This window comes from Mustela nigripes, chromosome 17 (genome assembly GCF_022355385.1).
Source record: "Mustela nigripes isolate SB6536 chromosome 17, MUSNIG.SB6536, whole genome shotgun sequence".
NCBI classification, from domain to species: Eukaryota; Metazoa; Chordata; class Mammalia; order Carnivora; family Mustelidae; genus Mustela; species Mustela nigripes.
Genome location: NC_081573.1, coordinates 13630445 through 13643975, shown reverse-complemented (window position 1 = coordinate 13643975; position 13531 = coordinate 13630445).

Sequence of the window (13531 nt, the reverse complement as noted above, 5' to 3'; positions counted from 1 at the left end):
CTACCATCAGTCCCCGTCTGGTGTGTGAGAGTACCAAGGACAGAGAACAGGCGGGCAGGGGCTCCTGTGTCTCCTGCTCTGCATGCTTGTGCCCCCGTTCTGGGGCTGGGTTTCCCACCAGTGGGAAGGGGGCACTCGAGAAGGGGAGGCAGAGTGTGAAGACTTGGGAGGTCCCTTTGGAGTGACTCCAGGCTTGGCAGGGCTGCTGGCAGCATCCAGATGGAGCGACGGCAGGGAGAGGTTTGGGGAGACTCCTGAGTTGGGGAGAGCCAGGCCCTGGAGGCTGACAGTGAGAGAGAGGAAAGATGGTGGCCCTGCTGTCCTTCCCTCAGTCACCTTCTTCCTTAACAGTGAGGCGCTAGGCTTTGGTGAGCCCTAACTGAAGAGCCAGTGCGTGAATGTGACCCCACGGAACCCCTCTAGCAGGGACTCTCTCACAGCAACCCCCTTTCGCTGTTCAGAAGAGCAGGTCTCCCACGGCCACTTGCTACTAGCAGGTAGGAAGCTGGGACTTGAACCCTGTCCTCTCCTGCCGCCACTGACTGGCCTAGCCTGCCCTGAGGGCCAAGTGGAGTCCAAGTTTAGCAAGGAGTGATGTGGGATTGGCATTGGTGTTGGACACAGAGATACACTAGCAACTTCTGCCGTTGGCATCAGCTCACCCCCGTTAGACACTGGAATTGAAAGCAAGTGGACCCTGAACTTGATGCCAGGAGAACACTCACAGAGCCACTTCTGGCTGCAGGAGGGTCTGAGAGCAGGCCCCGGTTGCCACTGGGGCTGACGCCGTGTGGCTCTGAGGTTCGTCCCAGCGACTCTGACGTGAACACTATGTGGGTGCTGGACTGGTCTCCTGTGGGCCTGATCAGGGCCCTGATGGGCAGGAGGCAGCATCTGATGATTGGAAACCTGCCCCCACCCACTCAGATGCCAGTTCTGACTTAGGATGAGTGCAGGTGGGAGAGGATGGCACTCTCAAGACAGGCATGTTGCTCCAAGGGTTCTAGAGCTCTAAGCTGGATTCCTGCAGGGAGGGATCGAAAAGCAGAGAACAAGGCAGAGATAGGAGAGTTGTTAGTTGGTTTTTGTTTTGTTTGTGTTCATTGGCCAGGAATGTTTGTTGGTTTTAATGGGGGAAAAGGAGGGCCAGAATATTAGCACGAGCTTGGCACGCATCGATGCCCCTAATCCTAAGGACCAAGCTGCATAGCAATTAAGAGCCAGATTATGGCATGGATTGGAATCCTTTGTCCTTTCTTTGTTGTGGGACCTTGAACAGGTCACCTCACCTCTCTGAGCCTCCTGGGGCCAATGACAGGAGCTACCTCTTAGCTTATTATGGGAGGATCAGTGGGTTCATGGGTTTAAAGTGTCAACAAATAGTAGGTGTTCCTATTTAATCCTCAGGAAGAAGGACTTGAGTATGGGGTTCTCTACATCCTGTTCCGGATTTTACATTCTCTGGTCTAAAGTTTTGAATATTTTTCTTTGGGAAAAGAGGAAGGGAGAGAAAACCTTGTGGGAACCGGCCTCCCTGCCCTTCTTCTTCTTCTTTTTCTTCTTATTTTTTTTTTAAAGATTTTATTTATTTGACAGAGAGATCACAAGTAGACAGAGAGAAAGGGGAAAGCAGGCTCCCTGCTGAGCAGAGAGCCAGATGCAGGGCTCCATCCCAGGACCCTGGGATCATGACCTGAACAGAAGGCAGAGGCTTAACCCACTGAGCCACTCAGGCCCCCCAACTGCCCTTCCTTCTTTGGTACAGCTGAGCCTTCCCCCCTGGAGTTGAGAATGGAACATGGAGCTTGGAGGCAGGCTTCTGGAGGGTCGGTGGAGTAGGCAGTAAGTGGGGAAGGTGGATCAGGGATAGACCCGCAGGCTGTCTGCCCCCACTCAAAGCACTTTGCCCATCGGCTGTGTCTCCCCTTGCATCTGACTGTCTTATTCTTTATTCTTTGTCTTCCCTGCAAGTCCGCCTGCCCTCCCGCCCTCTTGTGTGCTTCTGGGTCTTTCTGTTCCTGACAGTGTGTAAAGCGGGTTCTCCTAGATGCCTCTGTTGTGTATCTTCTTATTTATACGTCTGTCTACCTGTGTCATTCCGGGCACGTGCTTGGGATCTCTGCACATCTGAGCGCGTGTACGTGTCTGCGTGTCCATGTGGATATATGGATTTATGACACTCCCGTCTGTGAGTGTTTGTGCGTAAGCGGGTCTCCATACCTATTTGTGTCTAGACATGTCCTTCTGTGTGTGCGCGCAGGCCAGTGTGCCCGAATGCATGGCTGTGTCTGTGTGTGTGGGCAACCGAGTACATGGTTTGGAGTACACCTATGGGAGGACGTCTGCGTGAGTGTCCGTGTGTCCGCCCTGACGTCTGACTGTGTCCACACGTGTCTGTTTGCAGGTCCTGCTAGGGCTGTGTGGATGGACGTTTTGTGTGTGTGTGTGCTGGCGTCGTGTGTAGGCACGTGGGCCACGCTGTGTACACGTGGCTGCAATCTGCTGGTGCCTGTCTGTGTGTGCTCAGAGGCAGCCCTCGCCCAGCTCCACTTCCAGTCTTAAAAACACGAGTAATTCCCTATTGTCAGGGTGTTGTGTCCCTGGGCGTTCAAGGGTCACACCAGGCAGAAAAGGGCTGCATGGGACAGGTGTGTCCTGAGAGCATTCTGAGGTGGGTCAGCTCCTATCGGATCAAGGTGAACGTCCATTCCGAGAATTCCCTCCCACAGTGCCCCCAGCCTCCTAAGCCACTCAGCACATTTAAGACAGTCATCCTCCCAGGGCTGTCACCCCGCCACTCTGTTCCAGCCTTGTTGAGGGATGCTGAGGACACAGGGGTGACCCTGAGCCCTGCCCTCCTGAAGCCAGCACAGGGCTGGGGTGAGAAGGCGCTTGCAGAGGGCTGGGCTGGGGGAGCAGGGAGGGAGGCGCAGGTGTCTGTAGGGGCCCAGAAAGAGCCCCTGCTTCACGCTTGTCAGTTCACGCTGAGCCACTAGAGGGCCACGTAGGGGGTTTTCCAAGGCAGGATGGGGACAGTGGGGAGGGGAAATTCTGGGCAGAGGAATCTGAGTGCCAAGACAGGGGAGCATGGTCAGGTATCCTTAGGGTGGAAGGATCTGGGCCATGTGCACTGATGAGGCTGAAGCCATCAGCAGGAGTCAGACCTGCTGGACCTTGTGCGACTGGGCGGGGAGTGTGGACTCTGTCCTAGGATGATGGGGAGCCCCAGAGGGTCTTAGGCAGGGGAACAAGCCAGGCTGATTTGTGTTTCGGAGAGCTTGTTGAGATTTATGGAGAAGAGGAGACTACAGGTCCAGAGCCACGGAAGTGGCTTCCATAGGCTCCAGGGGACAGAGGACGGGACCATGAGCAGGGAGAGGAGGCGTGGGTTGGAGAAAGGGACAGAAGGAAGAACCAGTTCTTACCTGGTTATGTGCTGGCTGTGTGGGGTAAGGTGAGGGAGGGTCCCAGTGTGGGGTAGATGGCGGTGTCATTTATCGGTTGGGGACACAGATCAGAAGCAGGTTTGAGGAAGGAGATAATGAGTTCCATTTTGGACACTTTGGGAACTGGGCACAGTCCCTGCTTCTAGGGATTTCTCCGACCAGTGGGACAGCAGACTCAGATCAACTAAAGTCCTCAAGGACCTCACGAGTGCTCATTAGTAATTATGTGTCGTAGTACTAGTACTTGGGGCTGAGGGCTGGAAGGGCTTCCTAGAGTCAGTGTTGTTGGAGCTGGGTCTTGCAGGAGGAGTTCACAGGTGGGGGAGGAGCGGAGGGCAGGGCAGAGAGAGCCTCACAGGCCAGGCCCCTGCTCCCTGTGCCAACCTCATCAATCAGCTTGCTGTCCTCCACCTCCTCGCCTGACCCGAAACTCTCCACAAACCTGGCGCATGCCCGCAAGTGGCGGAAATCTATGACCTCTCCCAAATGAGAATGTTTGTTTTGTTTTGTTTTTTAGTTGATGTGAAGGGGCAGCTGGCTGGCTCCGTCAGGAGAGCATGCAACTCCTGATCTTGGGGTTGTGAGTTCAAGCTCCATGTTGAGTGTGGAGCTTAAAGCAATAAGTACGTAAATTTAAAAAAAAAAATCAAGGAATACTTAATTTAAAATTACCATTTTTAATGCAAACAGCTCATGGCATTTAGTACATTCCCAGAGTTGAGAAACCAACCACCTGTAACTAATTCCAAATCCTTCCCAGGTGAGAATCTTAGGTAAGCCTTCTTGGTTCAAATTTAAACGCTAGCCCTGCTGACAATGGTAGCATTCAGTGAGCTCATGATGTTACTGTGTGAAGTTTTTACAGGCATGATCTTGCTAAAATCCTCACAGCAAGCCAGTGAGGTCGGGTTGACCGTCCCCAGTTGCAGACGAGTGAAGCAAGGCCCAAGGAGCAGGGAGTGAGTTGTTTTGGGCTCCACAGCTGAGCAGGGTGGGACCTGGGCATGGCCTGGTGTTGTTGACTCTAGATTTCATGCTCTTAACCACCATGCTGGGTGGCCAAGTCCTCCCTTCTCTTTATGAGACATCAGAAAACTGTTCCTGATAATCCTGTGGTTCTTGTAGGCCTAAAACAGAAGGTTCCGGTTATGATAAAGGTAATAAAAATAATACAGGTCTCTCCATGGGAGGGATGTTTGACCTTCTGTTATGTTTACATTCTTTGGAACTTTAAACCAAAGACCGGGCCAAGCATTGTCACCTCAGTGAAGTGGAAAGTGAGCAGAACAAGGGGTTTGGCCAGAGTGAAGTGTTGGTTTTCAGGTTTCAGATGACAGCAAGGACCAGGGTGAGCGGCAGGAGGGGCAGGCCAAGGAGCAGAAGAAAGTCAAGGTTCTTTCTGTCTGATTGTTGGGACAGCGCATGCCCACCAGTGTGCCTTCTTGCAGGAGCAGCAGGGCAGGCCTTGGAGGAAAGAGAGGGAGAATGTTTGTCAGAAGACAGGGACAAAGGAGAAAGACTCCAAAAAGGAAGGGTTTTATGAGATGGTGGTGAGTCATATTCCAAAAGTACTCTGGGGAGTTTTTGACTCTGATAATGGTTGAGTAGCTCCTACCGGATCAAGCATCCTGAAAATAACAGCTATCGACTCAGAATAAAATCTTGAAAACAAAACAAAAACCTGATTCCCTGACATCACTGGAGAGTGGGTCAAAGCAGACAGATACTGAAGGAGGTCAAAAGGGAGTTTCCTGTTATTAAATCTTTTGGCCTGAAGGCAGGTGGAGACGATGCCTTGAGGATGGCTGAAACCCAAGCAGAAACTTTGTAAATTTTCGGAGTGAAGAAACAGAGGACAAAGAGCAGGGTGATTACAGTGTGTGGTGGTAGCCGCGATAGGGTCTCCAAAAGGTGAGAGCCAGAGTGGGGGAGTCCCAAATCTCTGTATAAACTCTGTCCCATTTTCTCACCTGTTGTTGAAGTACTTACGTGCTAGGAAACTCCATGTGGTGCTATGTAAGTCTACAACATTGAAAGATTTCAGAGCTGTCATTTGAGTTCAGCCAAGTTAACTGCTCCCTGAAACAAACAGAACAAGACAAATTGATATTCTTCAGTAGAACATTATAGAATCCAGAGTCTTTGCAATATGTTACTTGTCTTATCGAGGACAAAATCCAAAATAACTAGGCATATTAAAATACAGGAATATATAATCATACTCAAGAGAAAAGGCAATTGATGGAGATTGACCTGGGGATGCCCATAATGTTGGAATTTAGCTGAGACAGTTTAAAAGTACCTATTATGTCTGTGCTCCAGATGTCAAGTGGTATTCAGAAGCAAGAAGTATTGACCTACCTTCTGACTGTGAGACTCAAAGAGACTCAATGAGACTCAAAGAGACTCAAATGTGTCCTCTTCATTGGAGAGAGTGTTAGGAAAGCTGTGCTCTTGAGGGAAGAGCTTATTTTGAATGAGATTAGGAAATAGAGAGTTTAGAGACACAGTTTATTTTTACACAGATGTTAATAGAATACCTACCATGTGCCGGCCACTGGGTCAGGTGTTGAGGATATAGCAATCAGCCAAACAGTCCAACATCTGACTCTCTGCAATTTACATCCTAAATGTGTCCAGGAATTTTGGTCAAAGGCATTCTGCTCAGGAATCTATTTGGGGAAAAGGACATGGAAGCAGAAAGAAAATAAATGGCGTATTGTAATGAACCAGCAGATAACAGCTGTATTTACTATTATTTTAGCTAATGATCATGGAATGCCATGTGCCAGGAAGTATGCTAAGTGATCTGCATGCAAGATCCTCACAGCTCTGTGAGATAGGCTATCTTATTATTTACAGCTTTCAAGTGAAGATGTTGAGGTCACCAACTCAAACGTTGCAGAGAAAAGACTAGAATTGAGGTATGTCTGTGCACGGAGCTTGATCTCTTAACCACTACACAATAGTCTACCGGGCAGGTGTTGGAAACATTAAGAGGAATAAGAACAGGCTGGTTCGAGTGAAATCTGTTCACATAAAGCTTAAATTACTAGGGCTACAAATATGGGAAAACTATAAAGAAGAGCAAGAGAATGATAAGTAGAAAATTCAGAATGGAAGCTGCTTCTCAGGAGAAGCAAGAGAAATGATTACAAAGAGACAGAGTGGATTCCTAAAGTTTTAATTTTTTAAAAGAGTTTATTTATTTATTTGACAGACAGAGATCACAAGTAGGCAGAGAGGCAGGCAGAGAGGGAGAGAGGAGGAAGCAGTTTCCCTGTTGAGCAGAGAGCCTGATGCAGGTCTCGATCCCAGGACTCAGGGATCATGATCTGAGCCGAAGACAGAGGCTTTAACCCACTGAGCCCCCCAGGCACCCTAAAGTTTTAATGTTTTATTTCCTAGGTGAAGTGGTGAATGTTCATTTTCTTGAAACAGTGGTTGTATAGTTTATCAGCATTAGTACATATGATGGGTGTAGCCAGTTGAATGGTGACCCTCAAAAGATATGTCTGTGTTCTGATACCCAGATCTTGTGATTGTTACCTGTTTGGAAGAAGGACATTGTGGGTGTAATTAATTTAAGGATCTTGAAATGAGGAGAACATTGTAGATTATTTGTGTGTGCCATAAATCCAATGATGAGTTTCCTTATAATAGAAAGGCAGAGAAAGGGATGAGACAGAGAGACTTGAAGACAGAGACACAGAGGAGGAGGCAAGGAGAAAACAGGTGTAGATTGGGGTGATGTGGCTAACAAGCCAGGGAATCCCATGGGTTGCAGGCAGCTGGCAGAAGCTAGGACAGAGGTTTATAATGCATTATGGCAGGCTTAAGTAACTCATACAAAAGTTTCACCAAAAAAAGTTACCATTTAAAAACTAGACAATAGGGGCACCTGGGTGGCTCAGTGCATTAAAGCCTGTGCCTTCGACTCAGGTCATGATCCTAGTGTTCTGGGATTGAGCCCCACATCAGGCTCTCTGCTTGGTGGTGAGCCTGCTTTCCCACCCCCCTCTCTCTCTGCCTGCCTCTCTGCCTGCTTATGATCTCTGTCTGTCAAATAAATGAATAAAATCTTTTTTTTTAAGGAGAAAAAAAATAAAATAAAAACTAGACAATAGGGCACCTGGGTGGCTCAGTTGGTTGAGCATCTACCTTCGGCTCAGGTCATGATCCCAGGGTCCTGGTATCGAGTTCCACATTGGGCTCCCTGCTCTGCAGGGACCCTGCTTCTCCCTCTGGCGCTTTCTCTCTCTGCCCCTCTCATAAATAAATAGATAGAGTCTTAAAGAATTAAAAAATTTCAAAAACTAGACCATAATAAATATATATAAGTAGTTGGAAAGCTCTGTTCTCTTTTACTTATTTATTTTTTAAATTTTTGTTAAATTTCTATTTTTTTAAGAGAGAGAGCATGTGCACAAGGTGGTTAAGGGCAGTGGGGGGATAAAGAGAATCCCAAGCAAGCTCCAGGCCTAGCAGGGCTTGATCCCACAAGCCCCAGATCAAGATCTGAGCCAAAATCAAGAGTTGGTGACTCCACCCACTGAGCCCCAGATGTTCCTCTTCTCTTTTGTTTTATTTTTTAAAAAAGATTTTATTTATTTATTTGACAGACAGAGGTCACAAGTAGGCAGAGAGGCAGGCTGAGAGAGAGGGGGAAGCAGGCTCCCCACTGAGCAGACAGCCTGATGCGGGGCTCGATTCCAGGACCGTGGAATCATGACTTGAGCCCAGGACCATGGAATCATGACCTGAACCGAAGGCAGAGGCTTTAACACACTGAGCCACCCAGGTGCCCCTTCTATTTTGTTTTAAATTGAATGGCTTTATTACTTTTTTCCCCCTGATGTTAAAGTGATACACACTACTTATTAAAATTGTTGGAGGCCACAGCATAGTTGGAGTCGTGGATCAAACCAGGCCCTGACTTGCGTCTCCTTTAAAGTCCAGACGCCTTGATAAAGGGTTAAGGACAGGAAAGTTGAGTAACACTGAGAAAGGGTCTGTGCTATGCGTCATGCACTCACCTACGTGACTTCCCACACGTTCTCCCTACAGAAGGGAACAACGTGGTCAGGGTCTTAAATTCTTAGTTGGTCCTTGTTTTTCCTGTACTTCCCATAACCCACTCCCTGGTTGATTGTAACTTCTTGTATCAATAGTAGCTAATGCGTTGGTGGTATAGTGGTGAGCATAGCTGCCTTTCAATAGTAGCTAATGGCATTAGCCGTGACTACCTGGCATCATGAGATTTGTTTGTAGTTAATGTAAACTTGTTATAGGAACTTGTGGTTATCTGACTAGATACTGATGTATTACTCCTATTGTGGTCTGCCTTATAAATGCTTGTAAGATGCAGAATAAAATCAGCACTGTTGGACATCCTCCTCAGTGCTCCTCCTGCCCCCATCTCTTTTTCTCTTAATTTCCTTTCACCATCCTCTTACCCCTAAGTTCCTGGTCAATTGTCGCGCCGGCCATGACATAAAATAATTTAGACAACACAGGAAAGGCTAAAGAAAAAAAGTAAGACCCAGAGTACATTATCCTTCAGAAACATTTACTCCTTCTCCACATCCCAGTGGATGGATTGTGTGTCTTCACATCTTTTTTTTTTTTAAAGATTTTATTTATTTATTTGCCAGAGACAGAGGGAGAGAGAGAGAGCGAGCCCAGGCAGACAAAGAGGCAGGCAGAGGCAGAGGGAGAAGCAGGCTCCCTGCCAAGCAAGGAGCCCGACGTGGGCCTCGATCCCAGGACCCTGGGACCATGACCTGAGCTGAAGGCAGCTGCTTAACCAACTGAGCCACCCAGGCGTCCCATGTCTTCACATCTTGATCTTGGCCATGGCCCAAAGACTTGCTTTGAGTTATGGATGTGGAGGGATCAAAGACAGGAAAGGCACTTGTACACTGCACCTCTGCCATCACCATGAGAACAGGGCTGGGTTGGGGCCAGTGGACATGAGGAGGAAGATGGCCACGGGGAGGAGAGCCACCTCGCCGAGCTGAATCCAGACCAGCAAACCCCCCAGCTAACCCTCAGAAACCGAAGTCCCATAAACGCTTATTGTTGAATGAAGTGTTGTGCTTTGTTACCCAGGGATAAGCAGTGCAACCCCAAATCCACTCTCATAGAAATAAGACTTTCTATTTAGGTTAACTCTCTTCCAGACCTTCCTGAATGCACATAAACATATGTAAGTACACAATTGCATTTACTGTTCCCTTTGCCCAAAACCTTGTTACCCGGCATCTTGTAACAGGCTGCTTCGTAATAGTCAAAGCTCATCTGAGGTTGGGTTTCGCTTCTTTCGCAACTTCATTTACAATTGATGTGTAGTGCTGTGATGTGCAGTGGGGTGTACAATGTGATGCTTTGGGAGGTGCCTGGGTGGCTCAGTGGGTTAAGCCTCTGCCTTCAGCTAAGTTCATGATCTCAGGGTCCTGTGATCAAGCCCCACATCAGGCTGTCTGCTCAGCAGGGAGCCTGCTTCCTTCTCTCTCTCTGCCTGCCTCTCTGCCTACTTGTGATCTCTCTCTGTCAAATAAATAAAATCTTAAAAAAACAAAAACATAAAAAAAACCCAATGTGATGATTTGGTGCATGTTTATACCGCAAAATGATTACCAGAAGAGGGCTAGTTAACAAATTGCCTCATATAATCACTATTTTTTTTGATGGTGAGAACATTCAAGTTTTATTTTCTTATCAGTTTTCAAGTATGTAATATAATGTACTGTTACGTGTAGTCACCGTGCTGTCCCATGGATCTGCAGAAATTTCTTGTCTCATAATGGGAAGTTTGTACCTTCTGACTAACATCTCCCCATTTCCCCCAGCCCCCAGCCTCTGAAATCACCAATCTAACAGGGGTTTTTTATAAGTTCGGCTCTTTTAGATTCTATAGGTAAGTGAGATCATGCAGTATTTGTCTTTCTCAGAGTGAATCCTAGTGAAACCATGGGCTAGAGTTAACAGCAAGGTAGCAACACTCCCTCATCAATTGTGATTTCCTCTCACCAGCTTTATTCCAAATGCTCACTTGTCACATATGGCTAATGCCCATCCTGCTGGATAACGTAGTTCTAGAGGAAGAGGAAGTAACCCTTCCACTCCTCCTCTCTTGGCCAAAATGGGAAAGGGAAGTTTGTAATTGGGTGTCATTAAAGTCATTTATTTCAGTAGTTAAAGAGTCTTGATAGCTCACCCCTTGGGAGCAATGAGGTGGTCATTCTCTCTCCTTCAATGAGTCTGTTTTGCACAGGAGTCTTCCGTTGGCAGGGCTCACCAATGCTCAGATCCTTGAAGTGGAGGGAAGAAACTCCAGCCACTGAGAGCGAACGCAGTTGCTTAGGTTACATCTGCTTTTCACTTAACATTGTATCAAGTAGAAAATTAAAGAGACTTTGTTGAAACATTTTTAGTAATTTTTTTTCACATTTTGGATCTTTCTCTTACTGGAGGAAAAGCACCAATTCATTTAGTTTGATGGCCAATGCATGCTGATCTGCTAGAAAATGCATATGTGGATTATTCACCTTATTTTTGTCTTTATAAACACTGTTGAAATGAACATCCCTGTGTTTCCATCTTTGCACACTTTTCTGAAGTGTAACTATTGTGTCAATAGGTATGTACAGAGGAGATATTTCTAAAACTAGAGATAATTAGATAAATCACAAAAAATTAGAAAGAATTTGACTTCAAAAGTAATAATTTTATTATTAAAAAAAACCCCACAACAACGTGAATTCAAGGGCAAATGCCTCATGAAACCTCTTTATCCAAAACCAAGAATAAAGGTCAGCATCTTCGTTGCATGACAAGTATATAGAATCAGTGAATAAAATTCTGAATATAGAGTAGGTTCATGGGTAAGGAATATATGCAAGGATAAACACACAAAAGTCAGGTCTCATTACTAATCAAAGAAATAAAAACTTAAACCATAGTGTGCCACATTTTCTTGATCATTAAATTGACAAATTTTGAGAAGAATGATAATACCTATGCTGAGTGAAATAAGTCAAACAGAGAAGACACTTATCGTATGGTTTCGCTCATATGTGGAACATTAGGAATAGCATGGAGGACATCAGAAGGAATGGAAAAATGAAGGGGGGGATATCAGAGTGGGAGAGGAACCATGAGAGACTATGGGCTCCAGGAATCACACTGAGAGTTTTAGAGGGGAAGGGGTTAGGGGGATGGGAGAGTGTAGTGATGGGTATTAAGGAGGGCATGGATTACATGGAGCACTGGGTGTTATATGCAAACAATGAATCAACGACTAATGGTGTACTGTATGGTGACTAACATAATATAATTTTTAAAAAGAATGACAATACGTGTGTCTCATGAAGGAGCAGTATGAGAAATTCTGGTCAGAAAATGATAAAAACCAAACATGAAGTTTCTAAGGACATGACAGATATGGATAGAGAGAGCCTTTCACACATTTCAGATTTAAAGTCTCAAGATCTTCTAGACAATCCAACAAAGAATTTGATTTGGGGACACCTGGGTGGCTCAGTTGGTTGGGCGGCTGCCTTTGGCTTGGGTCATGATCTCAGGGTCCTAGGTTTGAGTCCCTCATCCCACAACCTTGCTTGGCTGGGAGCCTGCTTCTCTCTCTCCCTCTGCCTGCTGCTTCCCCTGCTTGTGCTCTCCCTCTCTCTCTCTCTCTGTTAAATAAATAAATAAAATATTTTTAAAAAAAAGAATTTGATTTGTTTTTACTGCTGATCCATCTAACAACCCAAGGACAGAACCAGCCTCTGATAGCTGTCAGTCTGTCAGCAGCCCACTCAAGAAAAGAAAAATGAAGTTCATGGTCCCTACATTGCCTAGTTTTTCCTTCTGCTTCTATCATCTTTCTGTTCTGTAACTCTGGTTTTTGTTTTGTTAGCTGAAACCCATCTAATTACTGATTTTCCTTAACACCAGTAATGAACGTGCTGGACTGTGAGCCATTTGGTCAGTAACTGACTCTCTCCTGGTCACCTTAATGTCAGGAGATCCCAACAGTGTGCAGGACTGAGGGCAGGAATGTGTCTGGAATGGCTAGGTGCCTTGTAGCCCTGGGGATGTCTCCTCATGAGAGAAAATAAAGTGTCTTTGAGGGTCTAGAGCTCTTTTGTGCTTCACTCAGAGGGAGATTAGCAATCCTTTTCCAAACTATTTCATGTATTGGACTTGCACACAGGAAAATCTAACATAAGATTTTCACAGCTAAGAATGTGTAGTGACGGTTGGGTTATATACTTTCTAAGTGAGTTGGTAGTTCTAAAGATGGCTCATGGAGAGAGTGGTAGGGCTATAATGATGTGTGTTTATGTGTCTATGTCTATGATGGGCATGGAGATGTGCCTCCAGATTCCCCCTTCAAGAACTTGCTGTTCTTGCCAAGAGAGCAGTGAGCTGACAGCCTCTGGCTACAACACCATCAGGATCCACCTCAGCTCAGAGCTGAGTCCATGCTGTTCCTAGAAAGCCCCAGACCGAGGACAGTTTGTTCATGCTCCTTAACATTACAAAGCCAACTATTATGGGGGCTCATGTACCTGGAACCTATGAGGTTAAGAGAGATTCCAAAGGATGAGGTCTCACCCCTGACCCTCTTTTTCTCCCACCCCATATTCAATTCATCAGCAAACCTTGCCAGCTCCATCTTCATAGCAGATCCCAACCCGGCTCACCTCTCCCTGTTTCTACAACACAGATCTCTATTTCCCCATCTTCAAACTCATCTTCAGGCAGCAGCCAGAGTTTGCCTTTAAAATATGTCAGTTGGTGTATGTCACCCTGTATTCGCCAGGAACCATCCCCTCACTCAGACTAAAAGCCCAGGTCCTTACTGAGGTCCACGAGGCTTCACACAATCTGGCTCTTTCATGCCCTGCCTTCTTCCCATTTCCCCTTCTCTCCCTCCTCCACTCCACCCGTAGTCTGCTTGTGGATTCTAGAACACACATGCATAGCCTCCTGCTTTATGGCTCTGCTGTTTTTTTAAATCTTACTTCCAGAAACACTCCCTTCCCAATAACCCACATAGCCTGTTTCTCCACACCTTG